Genomic DNA, 17,598 nt, shown 5'->3' on the forward strand with positions numbered 1-17,598 from the left:
TTAGCGCTCTCGGCTATCCTGGAGGGTATACGGTTAAAATTACTCTTCTTTTAAAAATAATTGAGATTACGAAATTTCTGACATACTTAAAATTCATATTATAAATTGCACGATCTAACGCTAATTGTTAAATTTATTTCTGGATTAATTTATAAGGCAAAGACTCTTTTTTGGTCCAGGAAGTTTGTAAACTCTTTTGCTTTGTAAACTCTTTGAAATATTGTGAATACCAAAGAATGTTAAGTAGTAGTGGTCATGCCTGTGATTAGTGTGCTCTAATCACGTAATTTGTGGTGTGAAAAATAGAGATTGTTAAGTCAGTGTGGTATAGAAGAATGGGATAAAATAAAAAGATATTCATAGCATCAGGCAAATTTTCATCAGTTATTTCGTCTTCAGGAATCCGTTAAATCAAAATTACAGCCTCAAGAATGGACCCCTAGACAGAACAAGAGTTAGAGCCAACAACAACGAGATGATGAATATAAGTAAAATATTTTTCATTTGTATATCTTACGCGTCTCGAAGCTTTCTAAACTTTTTTTTTCAGAGGCAAAGAACTTTAATGATGATGTTTGGAAGGGTAAGAGTACAGGCTGCAGCTGCAATTCGTGACGCAGTTCTTGCACTATTGCGGCTGTAACTCCGCCGAACGGTGTAAGGCGCTGCAGTCATGGACTATGCGGCTGATCCCGGCGGAGGTTCGAGTCCTCCCTCGGGCATAGGTGTGTGTGTTTGTCCTTAGGATAATTTAGGTTAAGTAGTGTGTAAGCTTAGGGACTGATGACTTTAGCAGTTAAGTCCCATAAGATTTCACACACACTTTTTTTTTTTTTTTTTTGGCTGTAACTCCAGATAAAGGAAGCTGCTATATTCGTAGCTTACATTGATATCCAATTATCATCCAATGACTTTTTACATCAAGGAAACTGGAAGTCATGTCCCAATGGAAAGAGGAATGGGAAACATCAAGTGTGAATAAAGGAAAGTATTATGGATGTGTTTGACAAGTTCACGGCGGCTCTACGAATCCTGTTTCTCGCCCTGGAGCACTGCACGCATTAATTTTTTTTCTTTATTTATTGTTACTTCGTCGCCCTCGCCCTATATGGGCGCGGGGCGATTTTCCAGCGGTACAATATCCTGCTCTTCAGCTTAGAGCATTTACAAAAATTAATGAGAAAATACAAAACATATTTATGGATGAAAAATTTTAAAAGCATTTTAAAATACGCTCTAGAGATGATTACAAATACATAGAGTGGTTTCCTTCATTTAAAGTTACAATAAATAAATAAACAGTATGATAGGTGAAGATAAAAAGAAAAAAAGGACATTTAAAACTTTAAAATAAAAATGGAACGGCAACGTTCCTTCTGCACTTCCACTAAAGAACTGATGGACCTGAGAGAGAGAGAGAGAGAGAGAGAGAGAGAGAGAGAGAGAGAGAGAGAGGGAGAGGGAGAGAGAGATACAGATAGAGAGAGACAGAGAGAGAGCCCTGATATAGACTAGAAATAGTTGGGAAATATTATAGTTAGTAGGATAGCTGTTGCAGAGGCAACAGTCTGGATGATTGACTGATCTGGCCGTGTAACACTAACCAAAACGGCCTTGCTGTTGTGGTACTGCGAACGGTTGAAAGCAAGGGGAAACTGCAGCCGTTATTTTTCCCGAGGGCATGCAGCTTTAATGTATGGTTAAATGATGATGGCGTCCTCTTGGGTAAAATATTCCGGAGGTAAAATAGTCCCCCATTCGGATCTCCGGGCGGGGACTACTCAAGAGGACGTTGTTACCAGGAGAAAGAAAACTGGCATTCTACGGATCGGAGCGTGGAATCTCAGATCCCTTAATCGCGCAGGTAGGTTGGAAAATTTAAAAAGGGAAATGGATAGTTTAAAGTTAGATATAGTGGGAATTAGTGAAGTTCGGTGGCAGGAGGAACAAGACTTTGGTCAGGTGAATACAGGGTTATAAATACAAAATCAAATAGGGGTGATGCAGGAGTAGGTTTAATAATGAATAAAAAAATAGGAGTGCGGGTAAGCTACTACAAACAGCATAGTGAACGTATTATAGTGGCCCAGATAGACACGAAGCCCATGCCTACTACAGTAGTACAAGTTTATATGCCAACTAGCTCTGCAAATGACGAAGAAATTGAAGAAATGTATGATGAGATAAAAGAAATTATTCAGGTAGTGAAGGGAGACGAAAATTTAATAGTTGTGGTTGACTGGAATTCGACAGTAGGAAAAGGGAGAGAAGGAAACATAGTAGGTGAATATGGATTGGGGCTAAGAAATGAAAGAGGAAGCCGTCTGGTAGAATTTTGCACAGAGCATAACTTATTCATAGCTAACACTTGGTTCAAGAATCATAAAAGAAGGTTGTATACTTGGAAGAATCCTGGAGATACTAAAAGATATCAGATAGATTATATAATGGTAAGACAGAGATTTAGGAACCAGGTTTTAAATTGTAGGACATTTCCAAGGGCAGATGTGGACTCTGACCACAATCTATTGGTTATGAACTGTAGATTAAAACTGAAGAAATTGCAAAAAGGTGGGAATTTAAGGAGATGGGACCTGGATAAACTGACTAAACCGGAGGTTGTACAAAGTTTCAGGGACAGTATAAGGAAACAATCGTCAGGAATGGGGGAAAGAAATACAGTAGAAGATGAATGGGTAGCTCTGAGGGATGAAGTAGTGAAGGCAGCAGAGGATCAAGTAGGTAAAAAGACGAGGGCTAGTAGAAATCCTTGGGTAACAGAAGAAATATTGAATTTAATTGATGAAAGGAGAACATATAAAAAAGCAGTAAATGAAGCAGGCAAATAGGAATACAAACGTCTCAAAAATGAGATCGACAGGAAGTGCAAAATGGCTAAGCAGGTATGGCTAGAGGACAAATGTAAGGATGTAGAGGCTTATCTCACTAGGGGTAAGATAGATACAGCCTACAGGAAAATTAAAGAGACCTTTGGAGAAAAGAGAGCCACTTGTATGAATATCAAGAGCTCAGATGGAAACCCAATTCTAAGCAAAGAGGGGAAAGAAGAAAGGTGGAAGGAGTATATAGAGGGTCTATACAAGGGCGATGTACTTGAGGACAATATTATGGAAATGGAAGAGGACATAGATGAAGATGAAATAGGAGATACGATACTGCGTGAAGAGTTTGACAGAGCACTGAAAGACCTGAGTCGAAACAAGGCCCAGGGAGTAGACAACATTCCATTAGAACTACTGACGGCCTTGGGAGAGCCAGTCCTGACAAAACTCTACCATCTGGTCAGCAAGATGTACGAGACAGGTGAAATACCCTCAGACTTAAAGAAGAATATAATAATTCCAATCTCAAAGAAAGCAGGTGTTGACAGATGTGAAAATTACCGAACTATCAGTTTAATAAGTCACAGCTGCAAAATACTAACGCGAATTATTTACAGACGAATGGAAAAACTGGTAAAAGCCGACCTCGGGGAAGATCAGTTTGGATTCCGTAGAAATGTTGGAACACGTGAGGCAATACTGACCTTGCGACTTATCTTAGAAGAAAGATTTAGGAAAGGCAAACCTACGTTTCTAGCTTACAGAAAGCTTTTGACAATGTTGACTGGAATACTCTCTTTCAAATTCTAAAGGTAGCAGGGGTAAAATATAGGGAGCGAAAGGCTATTTACAATTTGTACAGAAACCAGATGGCAGTTATAAGAGTCGAGGGACATGAAAGGGAAGCAGTGGTTGGGAAGGGAGTGAAACAGGGTTGTAGCTTCTCCCCGATGTTATTTAATCTCTATATTGAGCAAGCAGTAAAGGAAACAAAAGAAAAATTCGGAGTAGATATTAAAATCCAGGGAGAAGAAATAAAAACTTTGAGGTTCGCTGATGACATTGTAATTCTGCCAGAGACAGCAAAGGATTTGGAAGAGCAGTTGAACGGAATGGACAGTGTCTTGAAAGGAGGATATAAGATGAACATCAACAAAAGCAAAACGAGGATAATGAAATGTAGTCGAATTAAGTCGGGTGATGCTGAGGGAATTATATTAGGAAATGAGACACTTAAAGTAGTAAAGGAGTTTTGCTATTTGGGGAGCAAAATAACTGATGATGGTCGAAGTAGAGAGGATATAAAACGTAGACTGGGAATGGCAAGGAAAGCGTTTCTGAATAAGAGAAACTTGTTAACATCGAGTATAAATTAAAGTGTCATGAAGTCGTTTCTGAAAGTATTTGTATGGAGTGTAGCCATGTATGGAAATGAAACATGGACAATAAATAGTTTGGACAAGAAGAGAATAGAAATGTGGTGCTACAGAAGAATGTTGAAGATTAGGTGGGTAGATCACGTAACTAATGAGGAGGTATTGAATAGGATTGGGGAGAAGAGAAGTTTGTGGCACAACTTGACTAGAAGAAGGGATCGGTTGGAAGGACATGTCCTGAGGCATCAAGGGATCACAAATTTAGCATTGGAGGGCAGCGTGGAGGGCAAAAATCGTAGAGGGAGACCAAGAGATGAATACATTAAGCAGATTCAGAAGGATGTAGGTTGCAGTAGGTACTGGGAGATGAAGGATCTTGCACAGGATAGATTAGCATGGAGAGCTGCATCAAACCAGTCTCAGGACTGAAGACCACAACAACAAACAACAGGATGGATAAATAATAGAGCGCATGTCGCTGTCTGGGAGAAAGTAATATACTAACCTTTTATTCTTAAATCTGCGAGAGGACACATGAAACGATTTTACACTAAATTAATCTGAAATTATATGATATCTCATTTGTTCAGGAAGCTCACTCGTTGAAGGATCGCACAAAATTGTATTCAGAGCTATTCGTTGCGGCTGGCTGATAGGTAATGCATCATACGTTATTGTATTGCTGGTAGCATGATTGGTAGAGTCGAGAGTGATCCACTTGTGGTACATGATGCCTGATGGGAGGGTCTAGCGTGCGCTATCGTTGGCACGCGTAATTCACTTATCTTGGTCTCAGAAAATGTGTGTATACCGGAGATCTATCTTTATAATCACTCTGGTGAGATTCACTCTGGTAGTTTCGCTGCTCATTTGTATCGCTTAAAACTAAGGAAGTCAGACATTAGTGAGTGCATCAATTCAGAGGTTGGAGATATTAATCATTTAATCTCCGCTTGTTCCATGTTCCAGCAACATAGAAAACAACTTCTACAAGAATTTAGAAAGCTTCGAGTACCATTCTCGACAAACGTTACTGGTCTTATAATAAAGAATGATAAGGCATTTATACGCATGATAAGATCTATTTCAGTTAGGAATTTTAAAATTTGGCCATAGGATTACAGGAAAAGTGCAGTCACCATTTTATTGGCTAATTATAACATAACTTTTACTTCAGACAGCAATGACTTTACAAACCTGCTTGTAAACATTTTTTGCATAAAAAATGAAAGTATTACGTTTCTGTTTACAAATTAAAAAGTTTTTTCGTTTTTGTTAAAAAGTGAAGAAATCTTATGTACCATCGCAGTTACTTCAGTGTAATTCGTTCATGTCTGTGTTTAAACATACTCCAATTTTCTTAATTGTTGATGCCTAAAAAGAGACTAAACATTGTAATTGTCAATGGGTAAATAGTGTACTCATGCTGAAGGCCTGATAATAAGAATAATAAATCTCCATATGAATATGCTGGTACGTTTACATGGTAAACGCCGGCCGGGGTGGCCGTGCGGTTAAAGGCGCTTCAGTCTGGAACCGCGTGACCGCTACGGTCGCAGGTTCGAATCCTGCCTCGGGCATGGATGTGTGTGATGTCCTTAGGTTAGTTAGGTTTAATTAGTTCTAAGTTCTAGGCGACTGATGACCTCAGGAGTTAAGTCGCATAGTGCTCAGAGCCATGTTTTACATGGTAAACAGCACTTCCTTCTTCCTCAAATGACGCCGCGATGCCTTTAGTTTCTTGCTGAAATTGTCCAGTATCACACTTTAGTATTGTGTAGTCGTCATGGTAAATTGAATTTAAATAAAACCGCAAATAGTTGTTAATTCATGACTTATTCACGACCGGTTTTGCTGTCTTAAAGCAACATCATCAGATAGCTAGTAATGCCACAAAGATTAGCACATGGAGAAGCCCCCAACGTTCGTAGTCCAGAATCCATCCCCGTGAAGAGGGGAATCAACAAATAATATCCGGCAGAGCACTGGGACTCATAGTGCAGGAGATGGGGAATGAACGTCAGATAATTGATAAAGGAAAACCCTCGCGACAAGCAGCTACAGGGTTTGCCTTATAAAAGGGGTCCCATATTATCTGATGTTCGTTCTCGTTTCTTACCAGTTTTTGTGCCTTATCCCCTGCACTATTATCTCCAATGCTCTGCCGGTTATTATTTGTTGACTACTTTCCCTCTTCATAGGGCTGGATTCTATGCCGAGCGGTTCTAGGGGCTTCAGTCCGGAACAGCGCTGCTGCTACGGTCGCAGATTCGAATCCTGTCTCGGGCATGGATGTGTGTGATGTGCTTAGGTTAGTTAGGTTTAAGTAGTTCTAAGTCTAGGGGACTGATGATCTCAGATGTTAAGTCCCATAGTGCTTAGAATCATTTGGATTCTATGACTCTACTAAGTACCTGAAGATGCTGCTTTAGTGTAGCGAAAGCGGTGGAGAATAAGCCATCAATTAAAAGCTGTTTGCGGTTTTATTGAAGTTCAATTTACCATGAATGTCAACGGCTGTGGCTGCCTACATTATAAAGTTACATATGTCTAGTCATCGTCTATAACGCCCTTGGCGCCTCAAAAAGTGGTTTCTATCTTCGCCTTCTATGAACAGATTCGTGGGAAGCAACCCATTGTTTTGATTTTTGCTTTGTTTCTCGGGCATAATGATGGAATTGGGAATTATCAGTGGTGACAACTTCATGTGAATTCTTCTTAGCTTTCTTAAGTTGCTCCAAATACAGCTTCGATGTTGAAAGCCGCCCCCATTTGTTGTCCGCCGCCGGCAATCGCGGCATCTATTTGAACACGCGGTGTGCTACAGGCTTTGTAAACGAAACCTCTCGTCATGAAATCTCTAATTTTTATATACAAGCTGAGCTTTCCTCCGAAATTCGACATCACAAAAATACAGTCAGGCTTAACAACCATAGCCAGGAGATGGAAGTGGACGAGCTTGTACTGAGCTTCGTTAATTTACACTTTCAGAGACACCATTAGCTTTTGTTGATTCTTCTGTAATCGAATAATTTTTTCATTGCCAATATCTCGCTCACATGCACTCCTAATGAAACACACTGACGAGGCAAAAGAATTACGGACACCTGTTTAACAGCGTCTTGGTTCACCTTCGAAAGGCAATTCAGCAGCAGTTCTGCGCCACATGGAATCAACAGGTCTTTGACAGGTTTCCGGAGATATGTGGCACTAGAAGGCTTCTCACAGATCGCGCAATTTCAGTAAATTACAGGGCGGTGAGTTGTGATTTGTCGTAGCACGGTACCAACTTCCCCGTACCCTCATCAAAGAAGGGACCAGCCTATGATTTTCGTCAACTCCCTGCGCTGATCTGCACGTCGTTCTCTGTGCCAAAATGCCGTCTTCATAGCCAGCGGTTCATGTGAGCGAAGAGATGAAAATCAACGGAGGCCAAGTACGGGCTGTAAGGTTGGTAATCAAACACTACCCTTCCAAAACGCTGCAGCCGCAGTATGCGGTCGAGAGTTGCTATGAAGAGGGAAAAGCGTGACAGTTAAGTCCTGTGGGCGAAATCCCTCAGCAGGATTTCACACTTGGCAGGAGACACGACTTCCTTGGGTCAGAACTGAAAAGTGCATCGTGACTCGATAGACAGGTATACTAGAGACACGGCGTATCACATCTGCCTAAAGCTTCATCAGATTTTCGTTGTGGTTTTAATTTCGCGAACGATCAAAGGTTTAATATACAGCAAAGAGAAGACAGGTATAGGCTAGGAAGCTGGCGGAAAATAGACTAAATAGGGTCCACATATTAAATAAACTGAACGATCAGTGTCTGGAAACTCACCTCTATTCTAAGGCGTCATTGAGAAGCAGACCATTTGTGAAACTATTAATTGCGAAGCGGCTACTTCTAATTTCAGTAGCTTTTAATCCATGCAACTTCACAACGTTAGTGAAGTATCGTCACAGTCCTGATACGGGTATTCGACGATCATCGATATTTGTAGAATATCGAATTTGGAGTGCTCAGAAAACTGTATTTCAGTATTATTATTGTAGTGTTTGAAACATTGCAGCATCTATTTTAAAGACACAATATCGACCTTTAATGTAGGGGGCAGGGGTATAGGCTACGTGTTACCACTAGGAATAATTTTCTCCACATCTTAATGCGAATGTTCCTGTCATAACGACAGCAGAACGACACTTTTGCAACTTGGTAAATGTAATTGCTGGTGGAGGAACAATATTTTTGATCGAGGTACGGCAAGAACTTTAGCTATTGTAGTAGCTAATTGTGGGCTCATGCCTTTCCTTGTTTATTAAATTCATGCTTTTGTTGAGTCGAGCAGAGTGCGCTCTTATTATTTGGAATGTTTTTTTTAATTACTAAAATGACGTTTCTAATTATGTAAGTGCATTTTTCGTTTATGATGCGTAAGATTACATTTGATACACGTAAACAAAGTACTTACAGGAAGGAAATCAACATATCCACAGTTAATGTTTTTCTGATGTTTGTGTTCTGTCAGTCTTCGAATGATTTTACTCTTTTCGTTTGTGATTTTGAAAAATAACGATTACGAATGACATACGCTTTCAACTCCCTTTCTTTTTGACGGGGCCTATGAGATGATTATGAAATGTCGCGACAGTGTAGGAACGTCGTATTCGCTGACGAGCGATGTCTGCGGGTTGTTGATACATTATTTTGTTTTCCAACATTTTACGATGTTACGATACGCACTACACAAATAGGGAGAATTATGTGATAGTTAAATGTGGGGTTAGAGTGAGTGATATTTATTTCAGACTGCTTTTTATCTCTTTCCTCCGTTTCACCCACATTCGTTACCACTTATATCGTCTGGGCGCCGATAACCTCATCGCTGAGCGCCCTTAACCCAGCACCCACCCACCCTCCCTCAAACACACACACACACACACACACACACACACACACACACACAGCACAGCAAAAATAATCTTATTCCTGGATCATTACTGGAGTTACTGAAAAGTAACACAAACTCACTGCAGTCTGTGAGACTTGTAATGTTAAATATGGCTGTATTTATTGATAATAAATATGATATTAGATGTATCTTTATGTTGCTTTTTACTCCATTCTACATCTTCATAATTTAAAATCGATGTTTTGCGGTCGGTTGTTATAAGACAATGATGTAGTCTTCTGCCTCTGCTATTCAATCTATAAATGGAAGATGCATAATTGGAAATATAAGAAAGGTTCAAGAATAGGACTAAAATTCAAGGTGAAAGAATATCAGTGATAAGATTCGCTGATGACATTACTACTGTCAGTGAAAGTGAAGAAGACTTGTTGAATGGAATGAAGAGCATAACGAGTACAGAATATGGATAACAAGTAAATCGAAGGGAAAAAATGAAATGTGTGTGAAATATTAGGGGAGACGAAAGAAATGAGAAGTAGCAAAAATGGGAATATCGAGGAATTTAACATCAGATTTGGTAATGACGACGCAGATGTAGTTAAGGAATTCTGCTTCTTAGGCACCAAAGTAACCCATGGTGGACGGAGCAAGAAGGAGGTAAACAGCAGGCTAGCACTGACAAAAAAGGCATTCCTGGCAAAGAGGAGATTACTAAAATCAAAAATAGACCTTAATTTGAGGGAGAAATTTCTGAGAACATACGCTTGGAGCACAGCATCGTATCGTAGTGAAACATGGACTGTGGGAAAACTGGAAAAGAAGAGGGTCGATGTAGTTGAGATATGGTGCTACAGAAGAATGTGAAAATTGGGTAGGCTGATGAGATAAGGAATGAGGTGGTTCTCCGCAGAATCGGTGAGGAAAGAAATATATCGAATACACTGACGAAAAGAAGGGACAGGATGGTAGGACATCTGTTGAGGCATAACGGAATAAATTATATGATAAAACTGTAGAAGAAGACAGAGATTGTCATACATCAAGCAAACAATTGAGGACGTAGGTTGCAATTGCTACTCTGATGGTTCAAATGGCTCTGAGTACTATGGGACTTAACTTCTGAGGTCATCAGTCCCCTAGAACTTAGAACTACTTAAACCTAACTAACCTAAGGACAGCACACACATCCATGCCCGAGGCAGGATTCGAACCTGCGACCGTAGCGGTCGCGCAGTTCCAGACTGTAGCGCTTAGAACCGCTCGGCCACCCCGGTCGACGGAGTGCTACTCTGAGATGAAGACGTTAGTACAGGAGAGGAATTCGTGGCGGGCCGCATCGAAACAGTCAGAAGACCATTGAGTCAAAATAAATAAATAAATAAATATCAGTCATTTACGTTCAGACGTCGACGAAGAAATCGAAATCAGCATCAGTGATTCGTAAACATTGGACATTCTTAAGTCCTTCTACCGAACCCGGAACTTTCACTCTCAGCTGCGGAGAGAGACCCACTTGGAAAAAAAAACTGCGATAGCGAGAGCTTTAGAGGAATACTGTACAGAGCGAGCCACTGTGTGTCTGGGGCCCGCGTGAAGTGCGGTGCTGAAGTGGAGGCGGCTTTCGCCAGGCGGCGCCCCGGCGTTTGCTGCAGCGCGGCGCGGCGCGACCAGCTGATCTCTCGGGGAGGTGGTAACCAGAGCGGCGGCCGCGCTGTTTGCCGGAGCTGTTATGGGATGCGTGCAGCGCAAACAGGTGGAGGTTTACCCGGCGCGGGCGGCGCGGTGAACGGCCGTGTCGAAGGCCGGCGTGTCGGTCCGCGCACGAGTGGGCGGCCGGCCATTGTCCTGCCCTGCTCGCGCTCACCGCCGACGGCGGGCGCGCTGCACAGTGCATTCCGGCCATTAAACGCCATCGCAGCCATATGGCGCAACTACCTTGGGGGCGGCTGTTGTCTAGAATTCTTCATAACCGGTCTCAGTCCACAACTGACAAGAACAATGAAACACCACCTCCAAGTACTTAACTACAAGTCTATTTGTTCACCTCATAGAAGTTTCAATTTTTCAAACTCATTTTCAGGATGTATAAACAGAATGAGATAAACCATATTTTAATGCTTTCATGTTAATTTGCTTCGAGTGAGGACGGCGTTTGAAGACAAATTAAACATAAATAACTTCGAGAAATGGGATGTCTCATTTCTCATGTTGTTGTTGTTGTTGTTGTTGTCTTCAGTCCTGAGACTGGTTTGATGCAGCTCTCCGTGCTACTCTATCCTGTGCAAGCTTCTTCATCTCCCAGTACTTACTGCAACCTACATCCTTCTGAATCTACTTACTGTATTCATCTCTTGGTCTCCCTCTACGAGTTTTGCCCTCCACGTTGCCATCCAATGCTAAATTTGTGATCCCTTGATGCCTCAGAACATGTCCTACCAACCGGTGCCTCCTTCTTGTCAAGTTGTGCCACAAACTCCTCCCCAATTCTATTCAATACCTCCTCATTACTTATCCGCTCTACCCATCTAATCTTCAGCATTCTTCTGTAGCATGACTTTTCGAAAGCTTCTATTCTCTTCTTGTCCAAACTATTTATCGTCCACGTTTCACTTCCATACATGGCTACACTCCATACAAATACTTTCAGAAACGACTTCCCGACACTTAAATCTACACTCCTGGAAATGGAAAAAAGAACACATTGACACCGGTGTGTCAGACCCACCATACTTGCTCCGGACACTGCGAGAGGGCTGTACAAGCAATGATCACACGCACGGCACAGCGGACACACCAGGAACCGCGGTGTTGGCCGTCGAATGGCGCTAGCTGCGCAGCATTTGTGCACCGCCGCCGTCAGTGTCAGCCAGTTTGCCGTGGCATACGGAGCTCCATCGCAGTCTTTAACACTGGTAGCATGCCGCGACAGCGTGGACGTGAACCGTATGTGCAGTTGACGGACTTTGAGCGAGGGCGTATAGTGGGCATGCGGGAGGCCGGGTGGACGTACCGCCGAATTGCTCAACACGTGGGGCGTGAGGTCTCCACAGTACATCGATGTTGTCGCCAGTGGTCGGCGGAAGGTGCACGTGCCCGTCGACCTGGGACCGGACCGCAGCGACGCACGGATGCACGCCAGGACCGTAGGATCCTACGCAGTGCCGTAGGGGACCGCACCGCCACTTCCCAGCAAATTAGGGACACTGTTGCTCCTGGGGTATCGGCGAGCACCATTCGCAACCGTCTCCATGAAGCTGGGCTACGGTCCCGCACACCGTTAGGCCGTCTTCCGCTCACGCCCCAACATCGTGCAGCCCGCCTCCAGTGGTGTCGCGACAGGCGTGAATGGAGAGACGAATGGAGACGTGTCGTCTTCAGCGATGAGAGTCGCTTGTGCCTTGGTGCCAATGATGGTCGTATGCGTGTTTGGCGCCGTGCAGGTGAGCGCCACAATCAGGACTGCATACGACCGAGGCACACAGGGCCAACACCCGGCATCATGGTGTGGGGAGCGATCTCCTACACTGGCCGTACACCACTGGTGATCGTCGAGGGGACACTGAATAGTGCACGGTACATCCAAACCGTCATCGAACCCATCGTTCTACCATTCCTAGACCGGCAAGGGAACTTGCTGTTCCAACAGGACAATGCACGTCCGCATGTATCCCGTGCCACCCAACGTGCTCTAGAAGGTATAAGTCAACTTCTCTGGCCAGCAAGATCTCCGGATCTGTCCCCCATTGAGCATGTTTGGGACTGGATGAAGCGTCGTCTCACGCGGTCTGCACGTCCAGCACGAACGCTGGTCCAACTGAGGCGCCAGGTGGAAATGGCATGGCAAGCCGTTCCACAGGACTACATCCAGCATCTCTACGATCGTCTCCATGGGAGAATAGCAGCCTGCATTGCTGCGAAAGGTGGATATACACTGTACTAGTGCCGACATTGTGCATGCTCTGTTGCCTGTGTCTATGTGCCTGTGGTTCTGTCAGTGTGATCATGTGATGTATCTGACGCCAGGAATGTGTCAATAAAGTTTCCCCTTCCTGGGACAATGAATTCACGGTGTTCTTATTTCAATTTCCAGGAGTGTATATTCGATGTTAACAAATTTCTCTCCTTCAGAAATGCTTTCCTTGCCATTGCCAGTCTACATCTTATATCCTCTCTACTTCGACCCACATCAGTTATTTTGCTCCCCAAAGAGCAAAACTCCTTTACTGCTTTAAGTGCCTCATTTCCTAATGTAAGTCCCTCAGCGTCACCCGACTTAATTCGACTACATTCCATTATCCTCGTTTTGCTTTTGTTGATGTTCATCTTATATCCTCGTTTCAAGACACTGTCCATTCCGTTCAACTGCTCTTCCAGGTCCTTTGCTGTCTCTGACAGAATTACAATGCCATCGGCGAACCTCAAAGTTTTTATTTCTTCTCCATGGATTTTAATTCCTAGTTCAAACTTTTCTTTTGTTTCCTTTACTGCTTGCTCAATATACAGATTGAATAACATCGTGGAGACGCTACAACCCTGTCTCACTCCCTTCCCAACCACTGCTTCTCTTTCATTCCCCTGGTTTCTCTACAAATTGTAAATAGCCTTTCGCCCCCTGTATTTTACCCCTGCCACCTTTAGAATTTGAAAGAGAGCATTCCAGTCAACATTATCAAAAGCTTTCTCTAAGTCTACAAATGCTAAAAGCGTGGGTTTGCCTTTCCTTAATCTTTCTTCTAAGATAACTCGTAAGGTCAGTACTGCCTCACGTGTTCCATGCACTTTTTTTAAAAAAATGGCCCTCTCACAAGGTATTATTTGACTAGACATTTATTGACAGAGCTGTTGGATTTCCTCATGAGGTATATCGATGCCAAGTTCTGTCCAATTGGAGCGTTAGGTTATCAAAGTGCCGAGCTGCTTGGAGGGACCTGTCCATAAGACTCCAAACGTTCTCAATTGGTGAGAGATCCGTTGACCTTGCTGGTCAAGGTAGGGATTGAGAAGCTCGAAAACAATCAGTGTACGGGCGGGCATTATCTTGCTGACATGTAAGCCCAGCATGGCTTGCTTTGAAGGGCAACAAAACGGGGCGTAGAATATCGTCGACGTACCGCTGTGCTGAAAGGGTGCCGCGGATGACAACCAAAGGGGTCCTGCTGTGAAATGACATGGTGTACCAGACCATCACTCTTGGCTGTTGGCGACAAAAAATCAAATGGCTCTGAGCACTATGGGACTTAAATGCTGAGGTCATGAGTCCCCTAGAACTTAGAACTACTTAAACCTAACAAACCTAAGGACATCACACACATCCATGCCCGAGTCAGGATTCGAACCTGCGACCATAGCGGTCGCGCGGTACCAGACTGTAGCGCCTAGAACCGCTCGGCCACCTCGGCCGGCTGTTGGCGACTGTCAGGTTTCTATCGCACTGCTGTCTGAGGCGCCTCCACACACGTCGTCGACCTGGAATCTCATTGACTGGAGTAGAATCGATGTAAGTGATGAATCCTGCTTCGAACTGAGCCCCTATGACCAGATACGACCCAGATAGCTGTGGAAAACCAGCCACACTGTCGCCCGCCATTCGGCCCGACGGCCAGGAGTGATGGTCTGGTGTGTCATTTCTCTCCATAGCAGGACCCGTTTGGCTGTCATCCGCTGCATCCATACAGCACAGCGGTACGTCGACGATATTCTACGCCCCGTTTTGTTGCCCTTCTCGGCAAGTCATACTGGCCTTAGATTTCAGCAAGATAATGCCCGGACGCGCACGGCAAGTGTTTTCACTGCTTGTATTCGTGCTCGCCAATCCCTGCCTTGGCCAGCAAGGTCGCTGGATCTCTCCCCAGTGAGAACGTTTCGAGTATTATGGGCAGGACCTTCCAACCAGATCGAGATTTTGACGATCTAACACGCCAGCTGGACAGACTTGCGTATGATATCGCTCAGTAGGACATTCAGTACCGAGCCGAATAAATGCTTGCATAGGGGGCAGAGGTGGACCAACGCGTTATTGACTTGCTTAACTAGTGAAGCTTTTTTCCGTGAATAAATCATCCAATTTTTCTGGAATTGTCTACATCTACATCTACATACATACTCCGCAATCCACTATACGGTGCGTGGCGGAGGGTACTCGTACCACAAATAGCATCTTCTCTCCCTGTTCCACTCCCAAACAGAACGAGGGAAAAATGACTGCCTATATGCCTCTGTACGAGCCCTAATCTCTCTTATCTTATCTTTGTGGTCTTTCCGCGAAGTTGGCGGCAGTAAAATTGTACTGCAGTCAGCCTCAAATGCTGGTTCTCTAAATTCCCTCAGTAGCCATACACGAAAAGAACGCCTCCTTTCCTCTAGAGACTCCCACGCCGAGTTCCTGAAGCAAAATGGTTCAAATGGCTCTGAGCACTATGCGACTTAACTTCTGAGGTCATCAGTCGCCTAGAACTTAGAAATAATTAAACCTAACTAACCTAAGGACATCACACACATCCATGCCCGAGGCAGGATTCGAACCTGCGACCGTAGCGGTCGCTCGGCTCCAGACTGTAGCGCCCAGAACCGCACGGCCACCCTGGCCGTCTTCCTGAAGCATTTCCGTAACACTCGCGTGATGATCAAACCTACCAGCAACAAATCTAGCAGCCCGCCTCTGAATTGCTTCTATGTCCTCTCTCAATCCGACCTGATAGGGATCCCAAACGCTCGAGCAGTACTCAAGAATAGGTCGTATTAGTGTTTTATAAGCGATCTCCTTCACCGATAAACCACATCTTCCCAAAATTCTACCAATGAACCGAAGACGACTATCCGCCTTCCCCATAACTGCCATTATATGCTTGTCCCACTTCATATCGCTCTGCAATGTTACGCCCAAATATTTAATCGACGTGACTGTGTCAAGCGCTACACTACTAATGGAGTATTCAAACATTACCGTATTCTTTTTCCTATTCATCTACATTAATTTACATTTATCTATATTTAGAGTTAGCTGCCATTCTTTACACCACTCACAAATCGTGTCCAAGTCATCTTGTATCCTTCTACAGTCACTCAACGACGACACCTCGTACACCACAGCATCATCAGCCAACAGCCGCACATTGCTATCCACCCTATCCAAAAGATTATTTATATAGATAGAAAACAACAGCGGGCCTACCACACTTCCCTGGGGCACTGCAGATGATACCCTCACCTCCGATGAACACTCACCGTCGAGGACAACGTACTGGGTTCTATTACTTAAGAAGTCTTCGAGCCACTCACATATTTGGGAACCAATCCCATATGCTCGTACCTTAGTTAGGAGTCTGCAGTGGGGCACCGAGTCAAACGCTTTCCGGAAGTCAAGGAATATGGCATCCCTCTGATATCCTTCATCCATGGTTCGCAAGATATCATGTGAAAAAAGGGCGAGTTGCGTTTCGTAGGAGCGATGCTTTCTAAAGCCGTGCTGATGCGTGGACGGCAAATTCTCTGTCTCAAGGAAATTAATTATATTCGAACTGAGAATATGTTCGAGAATCCTGCAACAAATGCCACTTGTAATCATTTGTTTGTCTGCACATGTTCGCCACATCTACGCCGTGCATCACTACGTGGTTTACTATTAAAATTCAGTGAGGGTACATTCCTAGAAGTCAGTCTATGTATTGCTTCCTATTTCGTGTACCTCACGAAAAAAATCATGAAGGTAAAATCTGGTAGATTCGAGCTCAACCCGGAGGCTTATGGGCAATTGTTCTTCCCGTGGACAATTCTCCACTGGAATAGGACAAGAGGGAAGTGACAGTGATACACAAATTTCCCTCCACCACACACCGTAAGTGAGCTTGCGGAGCAGAAATGTGTTGTAGATGTTAAGATATATATTCTAGATTACTTTATCTGATTTTTTTTGTGATTTATGATATCTATATGATATTTTTATGGTTTATATTTATTTTATTTATATTATTATGATATATATTCTAGATTATTTTAGGGTTATTATTGGTTGGTATCTGTGCAGCTACATACATTCCCGTTTTCTATAATTTGAATCTTCAACTATGTGAAACACTTTTAAAACGCACAGCCATTCTTTGGGAGGCACTCCAACACTCTATCCCGTTATCTAAAGACGATGTCTACATACACTTATTTCTTATACAATCGGTGGAGCACTTTACATAGAAAAAAAAGTCTAGGAGGCGCCTCAAGTGAAAATCTAGTTCAGATACTGCAGATTGGTCCTAATAATATCCAGGATGAATAAATTTTTATGTGTGGAAAATACAGTGATCACGTCCCATTCACAGTTATTTCATGGATGATAGCAGGTTTCGGATTTCTCAAACGAAAAAGCTATATAATGTCTTGCACGCTAAAGAATGAATGCCATCAGATTGTTGGAGACTAATACTTGATCAGTAGTTCAGTATCGATTTTGACGATTCGCTGCCAACTACCCTTGTCAAGAACG

Source organism: Schistocerca cancellata, chromosome 2 (genome assembly GCF_023864275.1).
Source record: "Schistocerca cancellata isolate TAMUIC-IGC-003103 chromosome 2, iqSchCanc2.1, whole genome shotgun sequence".
Lineage (NCBI taxonomy): Eukaryota > Metazoa > Arthropoda > Insecta > Orthoptera > Acrididae > Schistocerca > Schistocerca cancellata.